We start from the raw sequence: 14,235 nt of genomic DNA on the forward strand, positions 1-14,235 counted from the left end.
GGCCTTAAAATCCTGGCCTTGGTATCAGTAAAAGTCGTGTTTTGAGAGAGCAGTGCAGTAATAACCTTTGGATGCCATTCAGCCATGTTAATTTTAATTCAGATGGCATGGCTTGCCTTTGTTTCCTTAATATACGCAACACCTTTTGCCCTCTTTATTTAAACTGGCCTGGCACTATTTTCCCTTTTATCTTAACCTAACTGGTGCTTTTCTCCCCTGTTTACTTTAATTCTCCTGGCACCTTTCTCTCCTATTCACTTTAACTTAGTTAGTACCACCTTTATAGGCTCATATGATAGCAATATCTAGAATCATAAAATCATAGGGTAGCTACAGCACAAGGAGGCCATTTGGCCTGTCGTGTCCATGCCTGCTCTCTGCAGGTAGTTCTGCCCTTTCCCTGTAGCTCTGCATATGTTTTTTCTTCAGTTGCGTATCCAATTCCCTTTTGAAAACCATCAATTCTTCAGTGCTTCCATGCAGTTTAATGATGTCATTATAAGTCTGTACTTCAGATAATTTGAATTAATCAGTCACATTTTGGAGCTATTTATAAATCCATAATGAGGCTGTTTTGATGACATAACAATATCCTGTGCATTTAAAAATGATTGTCTGTGAAATACTTTGGGATGTTTCCAAGGCATGTGAGGAGACATTCTATGGAACAAAGCGTTTCCTTAATGCATCAAGCTGATTTCAGGATTTTAGTGGGTAAGGAGCAAAGTTAAAGAATATGATAGCAATTTGCAAGAACTGAATAAAAAAGGTGTGTCTGCTGGCATCAGAATTACAAAGATTGGGCCATATCTATTTATGAGCACTGTTGACAATAGGAGACCAAGTTTTCCATTGGCTGCGTTCTTCTAAAGTAACAACATTGTTACACATTGAACAAATAGTTGGTAGGGTAGCTTGGTGGCTATGTTTCTGGACCAGTAATCCTCATGATCTGGAGATGTGAGTTCATAATCCCACTGTGGCAGCTGGGAAATTTATATTCAGTTAATTAAATAAATCTGGAATTTAAAAAAAAAGCTAATATGACTAATGGTGACCATTAAACTGCTGAATTGTTGTAAAACCCATCTGGTTCACTAATGTCCTTTGGCGATGGAAATCAGTCATCCTTACCGACAACAATATGATTGACTCTTAACAGCCCTCATACATGACCAAACAAGCCACTCATTTGTATAGGGATGGGCAATAAATGCTGGCCTAGCCAAGATGCCCACATCCCATGAAGAAATTTTTAAAAATCTGCACAATGTAACCCAATCCTATTTAAAACTTATGGTCACTGAATAGACAACTGGGGTAGAACTCAGCCTGATTTTCTTAATTGTCTTCTCTGGAACATGGATGCTGAAGATAACTGTAGCATACTGTGCTAACTCAGCACAGGTGAGGCAGGAACCTGTAAACTCCCCAATCTCCATGGTCAGGATTTTATGTTTGGCGTGCGGGTGCATAATATGACGCGTGATGACGTCGGGCATGCGTCCCGAGGTCATCGCACACTCACGCAATATTTCGTTCGGCAGGTGCGCGCCGGAGTTGGCTGCGTGCCCGGCGATAATTGAAAGGCCTATTAAGGCCTTTAACAAGCTAATTAAAATCAAATTAACACTACCCATCCAACCTTACGGTTAGCGGGCAGGCAAAAAGGCCAAGCGGCCTTTACATTTTTCAGGAAACCTCATCCACGAGCATTAACTAAAAACTTTATTTTTGAATTAAAAACATGTCCCAGCTCATGTGACAGAGTCACATGAGGGGGCATGTTTTTAAAATTTTTTACTGTCTTTATTATTTTTTTAAAAAAGTGCTTCAATCTCCCTGAGACAGCTCCGTGCTTCAGGGAGATCAAAGCACTCTTTCGAGCACAGGCGCGAACTGCGAGCTAGGCCCACTCATCCTTCTCCCCCCGCCCGCACAGGTAGCGCTGAGTGCTGCCGCTCGTGATCCATGCAGGACAGGCCTTAATTCGCCTGCCTGTGTGAAATCGCGGAGCCATGTTAATTTTAATTCAGCGGTGGTCGGTTTCCTTACCGCTTCCGCCAAGCCCGCCAATGAGGGAAAGATTCTGGCCTATGTCTTAAAATTGCACCAGGTCCTAGAGCCGTGGGGGAAGATCTCTGCACGACAGTTTTTAATAAAAAATTTTACAGGAGATTTGAGATGGTTTAACATTAACATCCCAATTACGTAGTGTAATTTCTGGCTGCATTATACTGCTGACAGTAAGAAATTTGGACTGGCAGTGAATTAATGTGAGAAAATAGTAGTTTGTGAAACGAAGGAACACAAATGTAGAATGATTAAAGACACAGGAGTGTTCTTACTGTGATCATTGTTTGAGAGATCGATTGTCTTGATATTGTACATGATCACATTTATCAGTGTACACAGTGACTGGTCGTACACAGTTCAGAAATTATTTTTGAATTGTTGTAAACAGTTGTAAAATATATATTTTGCTGTTCTGGCGATCAAACAATTTATGCTTGGAAGTTGAGGTCAGACAATGTATTTCCTATTGGATATTCAAAAATTATACAATGTATTGTATTTTTCTTGGAATTAATATGTTATGATACTTACAATGTCGATTAAGTAAGGTATCGTAGAGAGCATGTTACAGTTTTCAGTTTAAAATGATATCATTGTGTCTTGTGACATCTTGAGATTTCCTCTGTGATGTATCATAGAAGTAATTATTGGTTACAGTAATTCCACTGTGATTACAGTGAAACATTTAGTCAGATAATTTGTTAAGAGTATAATGCCATGCTGTCATTTGCCATTATTTAACACAATTGCTTAAGCAGTATGGCTCGTATTTACTGTAAAGCAGGAATGTCCAAGCTTGGGGAGCTGGCGCTGGATGTGTGTACTAAAACCAATTTGTGGACCACATATGATTGCATAAAATGTATCCTCCTTGCACAAAATGCAATCCTTTCCATACATAGGATTCAAATTTTCACTTACTCCCCGTCTTCTCCCATCTTCACCTTCTCCATATTCTCCTCTCTCATTTCTCCACCCTGCCGCTCCTTTCCCCCTGTTTGTCTGGAACTGGAACTGGAGATGTAGTAATGGTTAAGTCTTGACTGGTGAAAAAGCATTGATTCCTGATAGTGGATATGGTCCAATCAGGGAAAAGGAGTTTTTTTTATCTCATTGGGACCAGGTTGTTTAAACAGCTGAAGTTGAAATCAGCTGTTTGCTTTAGCCCACCCCTGTTCTGCACTTATATCAGTTAAGCTCCAGGGGTCTTTGGATGACCTATTGGAATGACATGTCCATGGTGAATTCTGCTGACCCCCATAAAATAACAATTCCTGCTACTCTGTAAAAGAAATAAGATCAAGAAACAGAATATGAGGATTCAGCTGCTTTCAAAACCAATCTGGAGCAACAGAAGTTCCAGGGGAATATGGCTTCAGTGCAGCATATGAACAACATCGTTGTACTTTCAGATCTTCTGGAGAGAAGAGCTGAGTCATCCAAAATATTTTCTCAACGGTACAAAATCTGCTGCCATTCAGTCCTGGGCTATTGCCATCAGCTCAGTGTATGTGTCAGTTGCAACTGGAAACTACAAACTATCCTGTATTGAGAGATAAAGACAGCATTTCTCAATCCAACCTATATCTGCTGTCTCTGTCTGCGCAACATCTGCAGACACAATGAGTGGAAGAAATGTTTCAGACACTTCGGCAGAGAGGTATCTGCACAAGGCAGGGAGCAGTTCAACATAGTCACTGCTGACAGAGGGGAGAAGAATAGAACAGGCCTTGGTACATTTGCACCTGCAGTGGGTGGCAGGAGGAAATTTATTGGAGAGGATTAAGGCCCAGGGGCAAATCAACAAAGGGGTACTGAAATCCCTACAGCAGCCAGAATGGACTGTCTTAAATTTAAAACATCTCATGTGAAAAGCTAATAAACTTTGACCATCCTTAGAATGCTTTTAAGTTTACTAGCAAGCTTTATGCACAAGTTAAGATCAGAAGGGATCTATGACTGCATTAAAAGATCATGGGCATTCTGTCCAGTGGGTGGGAGGGAACATTACTGACAGGAGGTCGCAGCTGGGAATGGCCCCCAGCAGTCAGGAGTGGAAATAGTGGGGGAAAGACCTGCAAACGGCTGGTGGAGGAGATCTGCAGAGAAAAGGTGAGTTGATGAGAGGTTGGACATTCGGGCTGGTGGTGGCCAAAGGCTTCCTTCAGCTGCCTGGAGGGAGCACTTGTGCTCCTCCTAATCCCCACTGATTGCTAAAGCAGTTTTTTTACATTGGAGAATTGGCCGCATGGGTTGGTTCAGCTGCTGGGAAGCCCACAGCTCAAACCTCCCCTGGCATGGTTATGAGGCCTCTGCCTGTATTATATTGAAGTCTTGTCCAAGCCTCAATTCCTATTCTTTAACATTTAAAGGGCTGGGAATGATTGGGGCCAGGTTGCCTCGTGCAATGAATTTAAACCCCCTCTGAGCCTCTCCCGCCTGTCACAGGCTGGTTGGGGTGGGAGGGCGCACTAAAATCTATTGACACGAATCAGCAATCAACACATAGCGTGACATTTGAACTCATTCAAAACTTTACACTAAAGGTTAGACCCATATTCTTTGATGTTGAACAGTCCATCCAACGAAAACAATCTTACCAAAAAGTTAGCTAACACAGAAATGGTTGGATTTGAAAAGGTGGAACATGATCAACTTCTTTTAGTCTATTAATGAATGCAAGTTTAGGATTTTTTATTTAACTACTATTATCATGCATTTTGTTTTGAGACATTTGACTTCCTTGCCTTGATCTGTATTTTTTTTTTATTCTTTCATTGGATGTGGGTGTCACTGGCAAGGCCAGCATTTGTTGCCCACCTATTTGCCCTTGAACTGAGTGGCTGGCTCTGCATTAGCAGAGGCCAGTTAAGAGTCAACCACACTGCTGCAGGTTCTGGAGCCAGACCAGGTAAGGACAGCAGATTTCCTTCCCTAAAGGACATTAGTGAACCAGATGGGTTTTTACAACAATTGATGATAGTTTCATAGTCACCATCACTGATACTAGCTTTCAAATCCAGATTTATTAATTAAATTCAAATTCTATGGTGAGATTTGAATCCATGTCCCCAGAGAATTTAACTGGGCCTCTGGATTACTAATCCAGTGACATTACTACTATGCCACCACCTTCCTCATGTGCTTATCAAGGTTTGACTCCACCAGTAAATTAAGCAGATTTCCCATCATCGCAGTGTCCTTACTTCCCTTGCAATGTACTGTGCTACTAAATTAGTATTTGATTTTGCCTTGATTTGCTTTTATTTAAGTTGACGGAAACTCTCTCAGCCTTTTCCAAATCATCATCACTCCAGCAGGATCACCCTGTACCACCCATCATTTCAAGTCAAAAGAATGGGACTCTGATTTGCTTCCAGGTTTCTGCTAATTGTGGCCAAACATGACTGACCTGTTGCAGGGATTTGCTCCTGACCATCAATTCTTCCTCTACTTCAGTCCAGAAACACACCATAACCTACAATGACATATAAGGATTAGGAACTCAAAAATTGGAAGTTACAGTTCGTTGCAAAGTTCCTTGCAATGGATGATGGCAATCTCCTCACAAACCCTCTAGTTGGTGTGAAGGATGCACTGCCCACCACACTATTTGTCCTGTGTTTTATGTAGGATTTAAGGAAATTAATAAATTGTTGCATATTTTGTTTTCATATGCAAACCTGGGTCTGGTATTCTCGTTGGTTGTTTTGGTGTTCTTACAAAGCTAATTGTGGATCTGGCTGTTGAACAATATCATCTATAAATAGTATTGGATGTAGCCCGATTGTGCAAATAAGCCCACAGGGACCATAAAAATAGATCCTGTTGTATCTTTCACTTTTAGTTGTGTGCACTTGTGTTTCTTTATTTCATTTCAAAAGTCAAATAGATGAACAATACTAATCAGTCTTAACCTGTAGAAGATTTTTAGACTGTAATCATGCAGAATTTTTTGCTGTCTCCATTCTTCAATGAGTAGAGTTAATGGTCACCTTTTTAGAGCATTATATAGAGGGCTCAGTAATATGATGTGATTGGGAATGGAGGCATGAAGACTCCTCCTCATGAAGTCTGCTCAATGACCACCTTGTAGCATAACTGAGCATGTGCAAAGAGTGCATGCAACTAATTAAGACCCAAAAAGTGATTTAAATGAATGGACCTCCTCATAATTTGACTTCAGTATCTGAGCTTTAAACACTGAACACCCATGAAAAGCAAAAGCTTCAAGAGACCCTTTGGGAAAGGGGAATAAAGTATGTGCTTGGGTAGCCTTACTTACCATGGTATCCCCTTGAATTTATGCCTCACCTTTCTTCAGGCTTCCAACAACCAATGCTTTTAAGGGGCATTTGTATCCCACCAACTGTAAATAAAAGTATGACAACATTTCATGGGCAACTGGCAGTTCTTTGCTGCCAATTCACGTGCTACATTGTGCTGAATGCATCAGGAGTGCCACCAAGTTATGAATATGAACAAACCTCAGGTTATGGTCCTGTTTAGTGAAAAACATAAAAAAAATTGGAGAACTTTTGAAATAGATTTGGAAGGCTAAAGGCTTATACTTTAATAAAAGCTACAGAAGAAAACACTACTGTTGACTGGGACACATGTGGCAGTAATGTTATTGGGCAGAGAAAGAAAAATAAATATAAAAAAAGTTCAATTTTGGATAAGAAACGGCTAAATGATAAATTTAATTGCTTATATTTAATGTAATGAGCATTGGGAATAAATGATTGTAATTGTGGGTAGATGTAATGATAAAATTCACGTTATTGACATCACCAAAAGCTAGTTGTGAAAAGTAGATGAAACTGAAAATGTGTAGAATATTTCTCAAAGTTAGATCAATAAATCAAGTTTTATTGGAAATAAAGGGAAAGTAAAGTCAGCACAATAAAATAGAAGCAAGGGAGAATTGTAAATATGAGAGAATGGGGAAAAAAGACAGGCAAACAGAAATAGAGTTCTTTAAATTTTAAATTCAATTTTTTTTGTTTGTTTTGTTGCGTAAACCCAAGTGTTGATGGAGTGGGGTACCTCATGGTATGCTGCATGAGTTAGTTTTTTTCAATCACTTTTCAGTTCAAAGGATTCTTTCTCCATGGGCTGAATTTTCCCCCAGTCGGGGTTCCCTGCACAGGCACACTTCCGATCGCTGCCCCCAATTGGGGGCATGGCGCCATTTTACGTGGGCGGGCCAATTATGGCCCGCCCAGCGTGATGCCCCCACAGAAGCGCTGTGCGCTTCCTGTGCAAAGGGGGGGGGGGGGGGGGTTATCCCAAAATCGAGAGCGTGCTCTTTCGCGCATGCGCACGAAAGAGCACGCTCACTTCCCTGAGGCTAAGTGCTGCCTCAGGGAGATCGGCTCAAAATGTAAAAAATCTAAAATTAGAAAAGTAAAATTTCCTTAACATGTCCCCTCATGTGACACTGTCACATGAGTTGGGACATGTCCATAATTTTCACAAAACTTTATTAAAATTTTAAAAAACCTACATGAAACCTCATCCCGCCCATGGTTGAGGTTTCATGCTTTTTCTAGTTCGTGCCAGGGCTCCTGGCCTGCCCGCCAATCTTAAGATTGGACGGGCAGGTCCTTTAATTACATAATTGACTCTGCCAATGGCCTCAATTGGCCATTGACAGGTCGGCAGGCGCGCAGCTGATTTCCCCCCAACTTCACTGCGCATCATTTTACGCGTCGGCGAGCAGGCCCCGCCCCTGCTCACCGATGCGTAAAATCCTGCCCCATAAGTTTCTGGAAGTGTGAGTCTTAATTAATGATGGGACCAACAAGTCTTTCTCCTTGACCAATGAGATTCAATGACAGAAAAAACAACAGAGGAATGACGGAGAAGGAGGGCAATAATAGTCAAATTAGGTACAGAGAAAGAAATAGAGAGGGAAAGAAAGATTGAATTGAAAGATAGAGAAAAAAGGCCAAAGGAAAAGGAAGAGAAAAATGTAAAAATTTTAAATTTAAAAAAAATCTAGAAACAATTTACTATTGAACGGAATGAGACTCACAGTTTAAATTCTTCCTTTCTGGGCCAAAGTGGTTGATTGGCATTGTAGGAGCACAATTCCTCACAATAAAAAAGGCATTTGCACTGTTTAGTAGCATTCCCAACTTTCTATGGTGACTTTAATTGGCAATTAATGCACAATTTCAGCAGTGTCGTGAAACTCATGGGAAGGTTGAGGGCGAGCTGCCATTTTTGTGAGGCTAACAGAAAAGTGGTGCAAATTGTCCAGTACCTTGTGGCAATTCACAATGCCCAGCACATCTCTTTGCCACAAGTTGCATTAATAATGAGTGCCCATAAAACCCACTGTTATTTTGGGAGCTACTGGAACAATATTGCATTAATGAAGATACTAACTATATTTGTATAATATTATTGCAGTAGGTTTTGTTTCACTGTGACTGTGTGTGAGCTGAAAACATTTAACCAGTTCAGGGCCCAAAGAGCCTGAAGTTTTAAGGCTTAAGTTTGAGACTTTCTCTCTAGCTTGATAAGGCAATATAGCAGCAATGAACTCCGACCAGATATAAAAATTCAAATCATTGCTGATTTAGGAAATGTGGATAAAACTGGGTGACTTGAAATGTCATTAATTCTCTATTTAGAGCAGCATTATGCAAAAGAGACACTAATCAGATACTTATACATGCATCCTGGAAAATTGCCCCAGCTGCATTTGGAAATAAAACAAATTGCAAATATCATTAGTGTTTTGACCTTCTACATCAGAATTAGGACAGTATATTTCAATCTCTTTCCATTCTCTTCCAACCTTTTCTCTTCCAAAGGGAGTTGGTAGCATAGTGGACTAGACTAGTATTCTGCAATGCAGGGTAATGCTCTGGGAAGATCCCACTGTGGCAGATGGTGAAATTTGAATTCAATAAAAATCTGGATCTGATGATGACCATAAAACCATTGCTGATTGTTGCAAAAACCCGTCTAGTTCACTAATGCCCTTTAGGGAAGGAAATCTGCCATCCTTACTTGGTCCACAGCAATGTGGTTGACTTGTAAATGCCCTCTGAACAAAGGCAATTAGGGATGGGCAATAAGTGCTGGCCTAGCCAGTGATGCCCACATTCCATGAACAAATTTTTAAAAATTCAAGTAATTTCTCTGAATATCAGCCATGCTGTCTTTACCTTGTTCAGGAAGAATTATTAAAATACTACATTTCCTATCTTTGGATCTCTTCATTTACACACTTTTGTTTTAATTTAGTTCCATAGATTTTACATTTTTATCCTTTTCTCATCGATTCATCACTTATTGATTGTCCCTTCATTATAACAAAATTATTTGATGAAAATGTATTTTTTTACATCTCCTGCAGTTTGCCAGCAAGCATTGGCTCCATGTTGCAGTTCCAAGATGCTGGATTGAGGGGGGTGTTGGGGCAGCATTATTCTTGTAAAAGCACCAACTGTTAGTGTAGGTAAGTTAACCGACCAGGTTATCTGCTCCCCTCTCGCCTACCACCGGCAAGTGCACTATTCAGCAGGGATTGCTTAATGGTGATCAGGACTGGAATGCTGGCCAATTTTCTCCAGCCTAGCTCAGCAGCACTTAGTTCAATTACAGTTCCTCTTTCAACATCCCAGATGTTAGCTAACTTAAATCACAACCCTTCCTCCCTAAACGCTTATGCCTTTCGCCCTCCTTTAAGGGCCTCTTTAAAACTGAAATCTTTGACCAAGCTTTTAGTCAGCCCTGCCTTTCTTTGGCTCAGCCTACAATTTGTATTTCTATTGAAGTGCCTTGGGGTGAATTTCTATATTAAGGGTGCTAAATTAATGTGGGTTATTGCTCTGCTCTGTATGGCTCAGGTACTCGATGGATAAAAGCCAGCCACAACTATCGGAAGTTTTTGATAGATTTGAAATGCCAGTTTTTACTCTGACCTGCGGTTAAAATGTTATGATTTGTGAATGGTCAAAATGAACCCTAATGTTTTATTTTGTGTTACATGTACTGAAAGGAGTTATAAAGTCCAATGATTTAACGAATATATGAAAATTGTTTTAAAGTATTACAGATATAGCAACACACAGTTGAATGAGAATGCTTAACAGTGAAGGTTCCTCCTTAGGCTTGAGTCATCACAAGGACTGTGTAGTGGTCTTTCCTACTAATACTGTCATGGACAGATGCATCTGTGAAAGCTAGATTAGTGATGACAAGGTCAAGTAGGTTTTTCCCTCTTGTTAGTTCTCTCGATACAGACCTAACTAGCTGAGTCCTGAGGATCAAAGGCCACAACTGTATCTGTCACTACTCCTGCGGAGAAGTTTACCCTGAACCATGATGGCCCTACTGACTGCAGGTCTCTTTATTTGATGACTGTTCTGTGGGCAACCAAAGGTACCTCCAAGTTGCGGTGCCTCATGCTCACTACCTGCCCTGACAGCTGCCAGCTCTCTTGGTGGGGCTACTAGCCTGACATCACCGTGGGCCCTCTGTTTAGGATGCCAGCCTCAGGAATCTGCCCAGTGTCCATAATAGGATGGCGAGCATGCAAGTGGCCAATTAGAAGGCCTGTTTCCAGAAGATTGCGCTGGTGAACACGCCAATAACATGAGTGCACTTGGGACCCCAATATGGGCCCGATGTCAGGGTTCTGATGCCCACTGGAAGATTCAGCCTCACATCAAAAACTTGTTTTACATAGAAACATACACAGAAAATAGGAGCAGGAGTAGGCCATTCGGCCTTTGAGCCTGATCCGCCATTCATTATGATCATGACTGATCATCCAACTCAATAGCCTGCTCCTGCTCTCTCCCCATATCCTTTGATCCTTTCGCCCCAAGAGCACACCACCTCTTTGTAATTGTTCAGATTGTTTTCTGTTGGTAAAGTCATTGAAGGTAGTTCGCACCGCTTTGCTCTGTGAGGAGATAGGAAACAGAAAATTATCCATTACATTGATTCTGTTTTTATAATGCCAGTTTACAAAGTGAACATATAGCAGACATCACAGTAATGGTCAAAGTATTCCATCAGTATTTGTTCCAGATGACAATGGCTGCATTTTCCAAAGGACTTTCAAACATTCAGTGTTGATATTTAATTTTGAATCTGGTAATAAATTAACCATGTGATTCTTTTTTTTTAGTTATGTCCAATGGAAAGATTTGACTGAGTGGATTAATATAGAGTTCTCAAAGGGACCACTCTGCAAAGCTGCTCAATTTTATTTTTTTTGTACATATAGATTAATCAGTAATTTATGTCAAATGACTACAAATTGTATGTATCTTAGAATTCTTAACAAGTGAAGTGTTAATTTGGCTAATGTTTGGGTTAAAGAATAACATGCTAAGAAATAAGTATGTAGTAACAAAGAAAATTTAAGGTTGTCATTATGCACCAAAAAAGTAGCTAAAAATAATTTTGCCAGTAATTTGTTTTACAAGTCACACTTCATCCAAAGTTGCCCCCAGATGCAGGACATGAGCCCTCCCCAGAAATGTAAACCAAAATGTTCATCAATTAATATAGGCAAGAGTTCTTCCACACACAGTTCAAATGACCCCTTGTGATGCAGCCAAACAAATCATCTCAATCCTTTAGTATGCACTAATCTCCAGTGTAAGTAAGCACTCTTCTAGTTATCTGTTGACCTTGCAAGATTGGCATAGGTGCAACAATTTCCAGAAATATATGTGCAAGTGTTACTGATGAACATTTTAAAAAGTGGTAATTCTGGGGAGGGAGATGAATAACGAAAAAAGATAATTTCTGCAATTATTTAGACAATAATGTATTATGGGATTGCAAAACAGGAATTAATTACTGTGTCCTGTTTGTCATAGTGGATTAGTATACCAACTTGTGATGCATTCAGCTTATTAGGAACATGTAACTGTACCATTGTGATTTATGTTTGCTTTTGTTCACTGACACAAAAGCTTAGTTAAAATGCTAGAATACAAAACAAAAACAAATACAGAACATAATGAACTATATTTTGATGTGGCTTTGGGATCATGACATCAAGACCAACTGGGGATCCCAAATCTGCCCTTTCTGGCAGCGAGACTGCCGGTGCGATCATCTGGGAGGTGGCCTCCTAATTCGCTGCCTGCCCATTAACTGTCATAGGAACATAGGACTTAGGAGCAGGAGTAGGCCAACTTGGCTCTTTGAGCCTGCCTCGCCATTCAATAAGATCATGGTTGACCCGGTTGTGGTCTCGACTTCACATTGCCATCTGCACTCCCCCCGCCCTGTCCCATAACCCTTGACTCCCTTGTCTATCAAAAATCTGTCTAACTCTGCCTTGAATAAATTCAATGACCCAGGCTCCACTGCTTTCTGGGGAAGATAATTCCACACACTAATGACCCTCTTGAGAGAAAAAAATTCTCCTCATCTCAGTCGCAAACAGTAGTCCTCTTACTCTTAAACTGTGCCCCCTATTAAGGATGGTGGGTGGGCTCCAGCCTAATCAGAAATCTGGCAGCTCTGGAGTTTTGGCAGCCCCACCAGTTGAGGTGGGCACTGCTGAAGCAGGTAGGAAACTGCAAGGGCATCTTAATATGGGGTTGCCCTCATTGGGCTGCACAGCAGTATAGAATATAACAAAAGCTAGGCTGGCAGGTTTTTAAGTATGGAGGGAAAACCTCTCTGCTGGGCCGGGTTCGGCTGCGATTGAAGCCTTTTCATGATCATGATCCTATTAATGAGGCATGGAGCCTCCAACTCCGATGACCGCACAACCTTCCGTGGGGGAGGGAGGAGGAGGAGGAGGAGGGGATGCCTCCATCGAGCTGGAGACTTCTGCATGTAACGGGGAGCCACTCCGCTGGTGGCAAAATGCTGACAAGGCTGCAAAATCACAACTAATTGGGGCATCATCAAATGTAATTGGCTGCCCAACTCTGTGGAGTGGACAGCCGATCCAATTCCCAGCCCGCCCCTGGGAAAGATCCCTGGCGGCAGGAATGCATTGGGGAGCTGCTCCAATCTGGTTCTCCTCTGTTTTTCCGGCTCCCCCTTCTCCAAACCCACCACTACCAGGCTGGGAAAACTCAGCCCATTGTATTTCAGGCAATTTTAATTCTTTAAGCATTTTTGCTGTGAGCAACAATAGACTGGAACTTGCCATTAGTTAGTGTATATAAATAGGGACATACTTGACATCTTGATATATTATTCTCATTAAAGATGCTTCCACTATTCAGTGGACCCAAGGAAGGAGTGGCAACCATAGGGAGGACATTTCAGGAAATCACGGACTGTGCGTCCAGGATTTCATAATATGCAATCCCTGTGAGCTCTGTTCTGAGCAATGAGTGCTGGATCATGAAGTCACTGTGGTCAATGGAACTCACAATGACTTCATTGTTCCAATTTATTTCTTCTTTTTCCTTCCTCTTCTCTTGAAGGTGCTAACATTTATTGGGGAACTCTACCCCATACCAGGTGCCCAGTCTTCACTTGTGACTGTGTCAGTACAGAGAGCCAGTATTGAGTCAGTTCAACTGTAGTTAAAGTAGCTGAACTCAGTTCTGTTGTCACTCGTCATCCAGGAGTTGCTGGATAGCAATTAGGAGTAACAATTCCGGCTGATTTATTCCCCCCCCCCACCCCACCCCCAACTTTTAAACCTGGAATTTCTCAGCATAATTGCAGCGCCTCCACTGCTGTTGTGGCTACAGTCTTCCACTTCAGCAAGGAATTGTCCCAAATTTGCACTAAGTGTGGTAGCGGGCGGGCAAAATGACGTTTCACCTGCCGACGGCATTACTTATGCATTCCTGGGAAACACGTCGATTCCATGGTGGGCGGGCTCTCATTCGCCCACCCGCCGCCACTTGCTGTTGCATCACACCGGCCGCTATCTTTAAAAGGCAGCCGCCAGCAGAGCGCTCATCACCGCCAGCTCACCACCGCTGCCTGGGAGACATGGCCAGCAAAGGAAAAAAGACTGCAGCCTCCCGCTTCAACGACGGGTCCCTTGAAAGACTGCTGGGTGCCATGGAGGCCCACCGGGGTGTCCTGTACCCCGCTATGGCCGCAGGATGGGCAGCAACGTGACCAACCCGGCTTGGGAGGAGGTGTCAGTGGTGGTCGGTGCCTACACCCTTCAGAAGAGAACAGCCACCCAGTGCC

General features: G+C 41.8%; 1 protein-coding gene across 1 annotated transcript in view; it reads left to right on the forward strand.

The window, feature by feature from the left end:
• Window positions 1-14,235, forward strand: part of LOC144692359 (ras-related protein Rab-3B) — a 155,526-nt gene that overhangs the window by 28,239 nt on the left and 113,052 nt on the right. The window lies entirely within an intron of this gene.

The sequence above is a fragment of the Cetorhinus maximus genome, chromosome 17, assembly GCF_964194155.1.
Source record: "Cetorhinus maximus chromosome 17, sCetMax3.hap1.1, whole genome shotgun sequence".
In the NCBI taxonomy this organism is placed as follows: domain Eukaryota; kingdom Metazoa; phylum Chordata; class Chondrichthyes; order Lamniformes; family Cetorhinidae; genus Cetorhinus; species Cetorhinus maximus.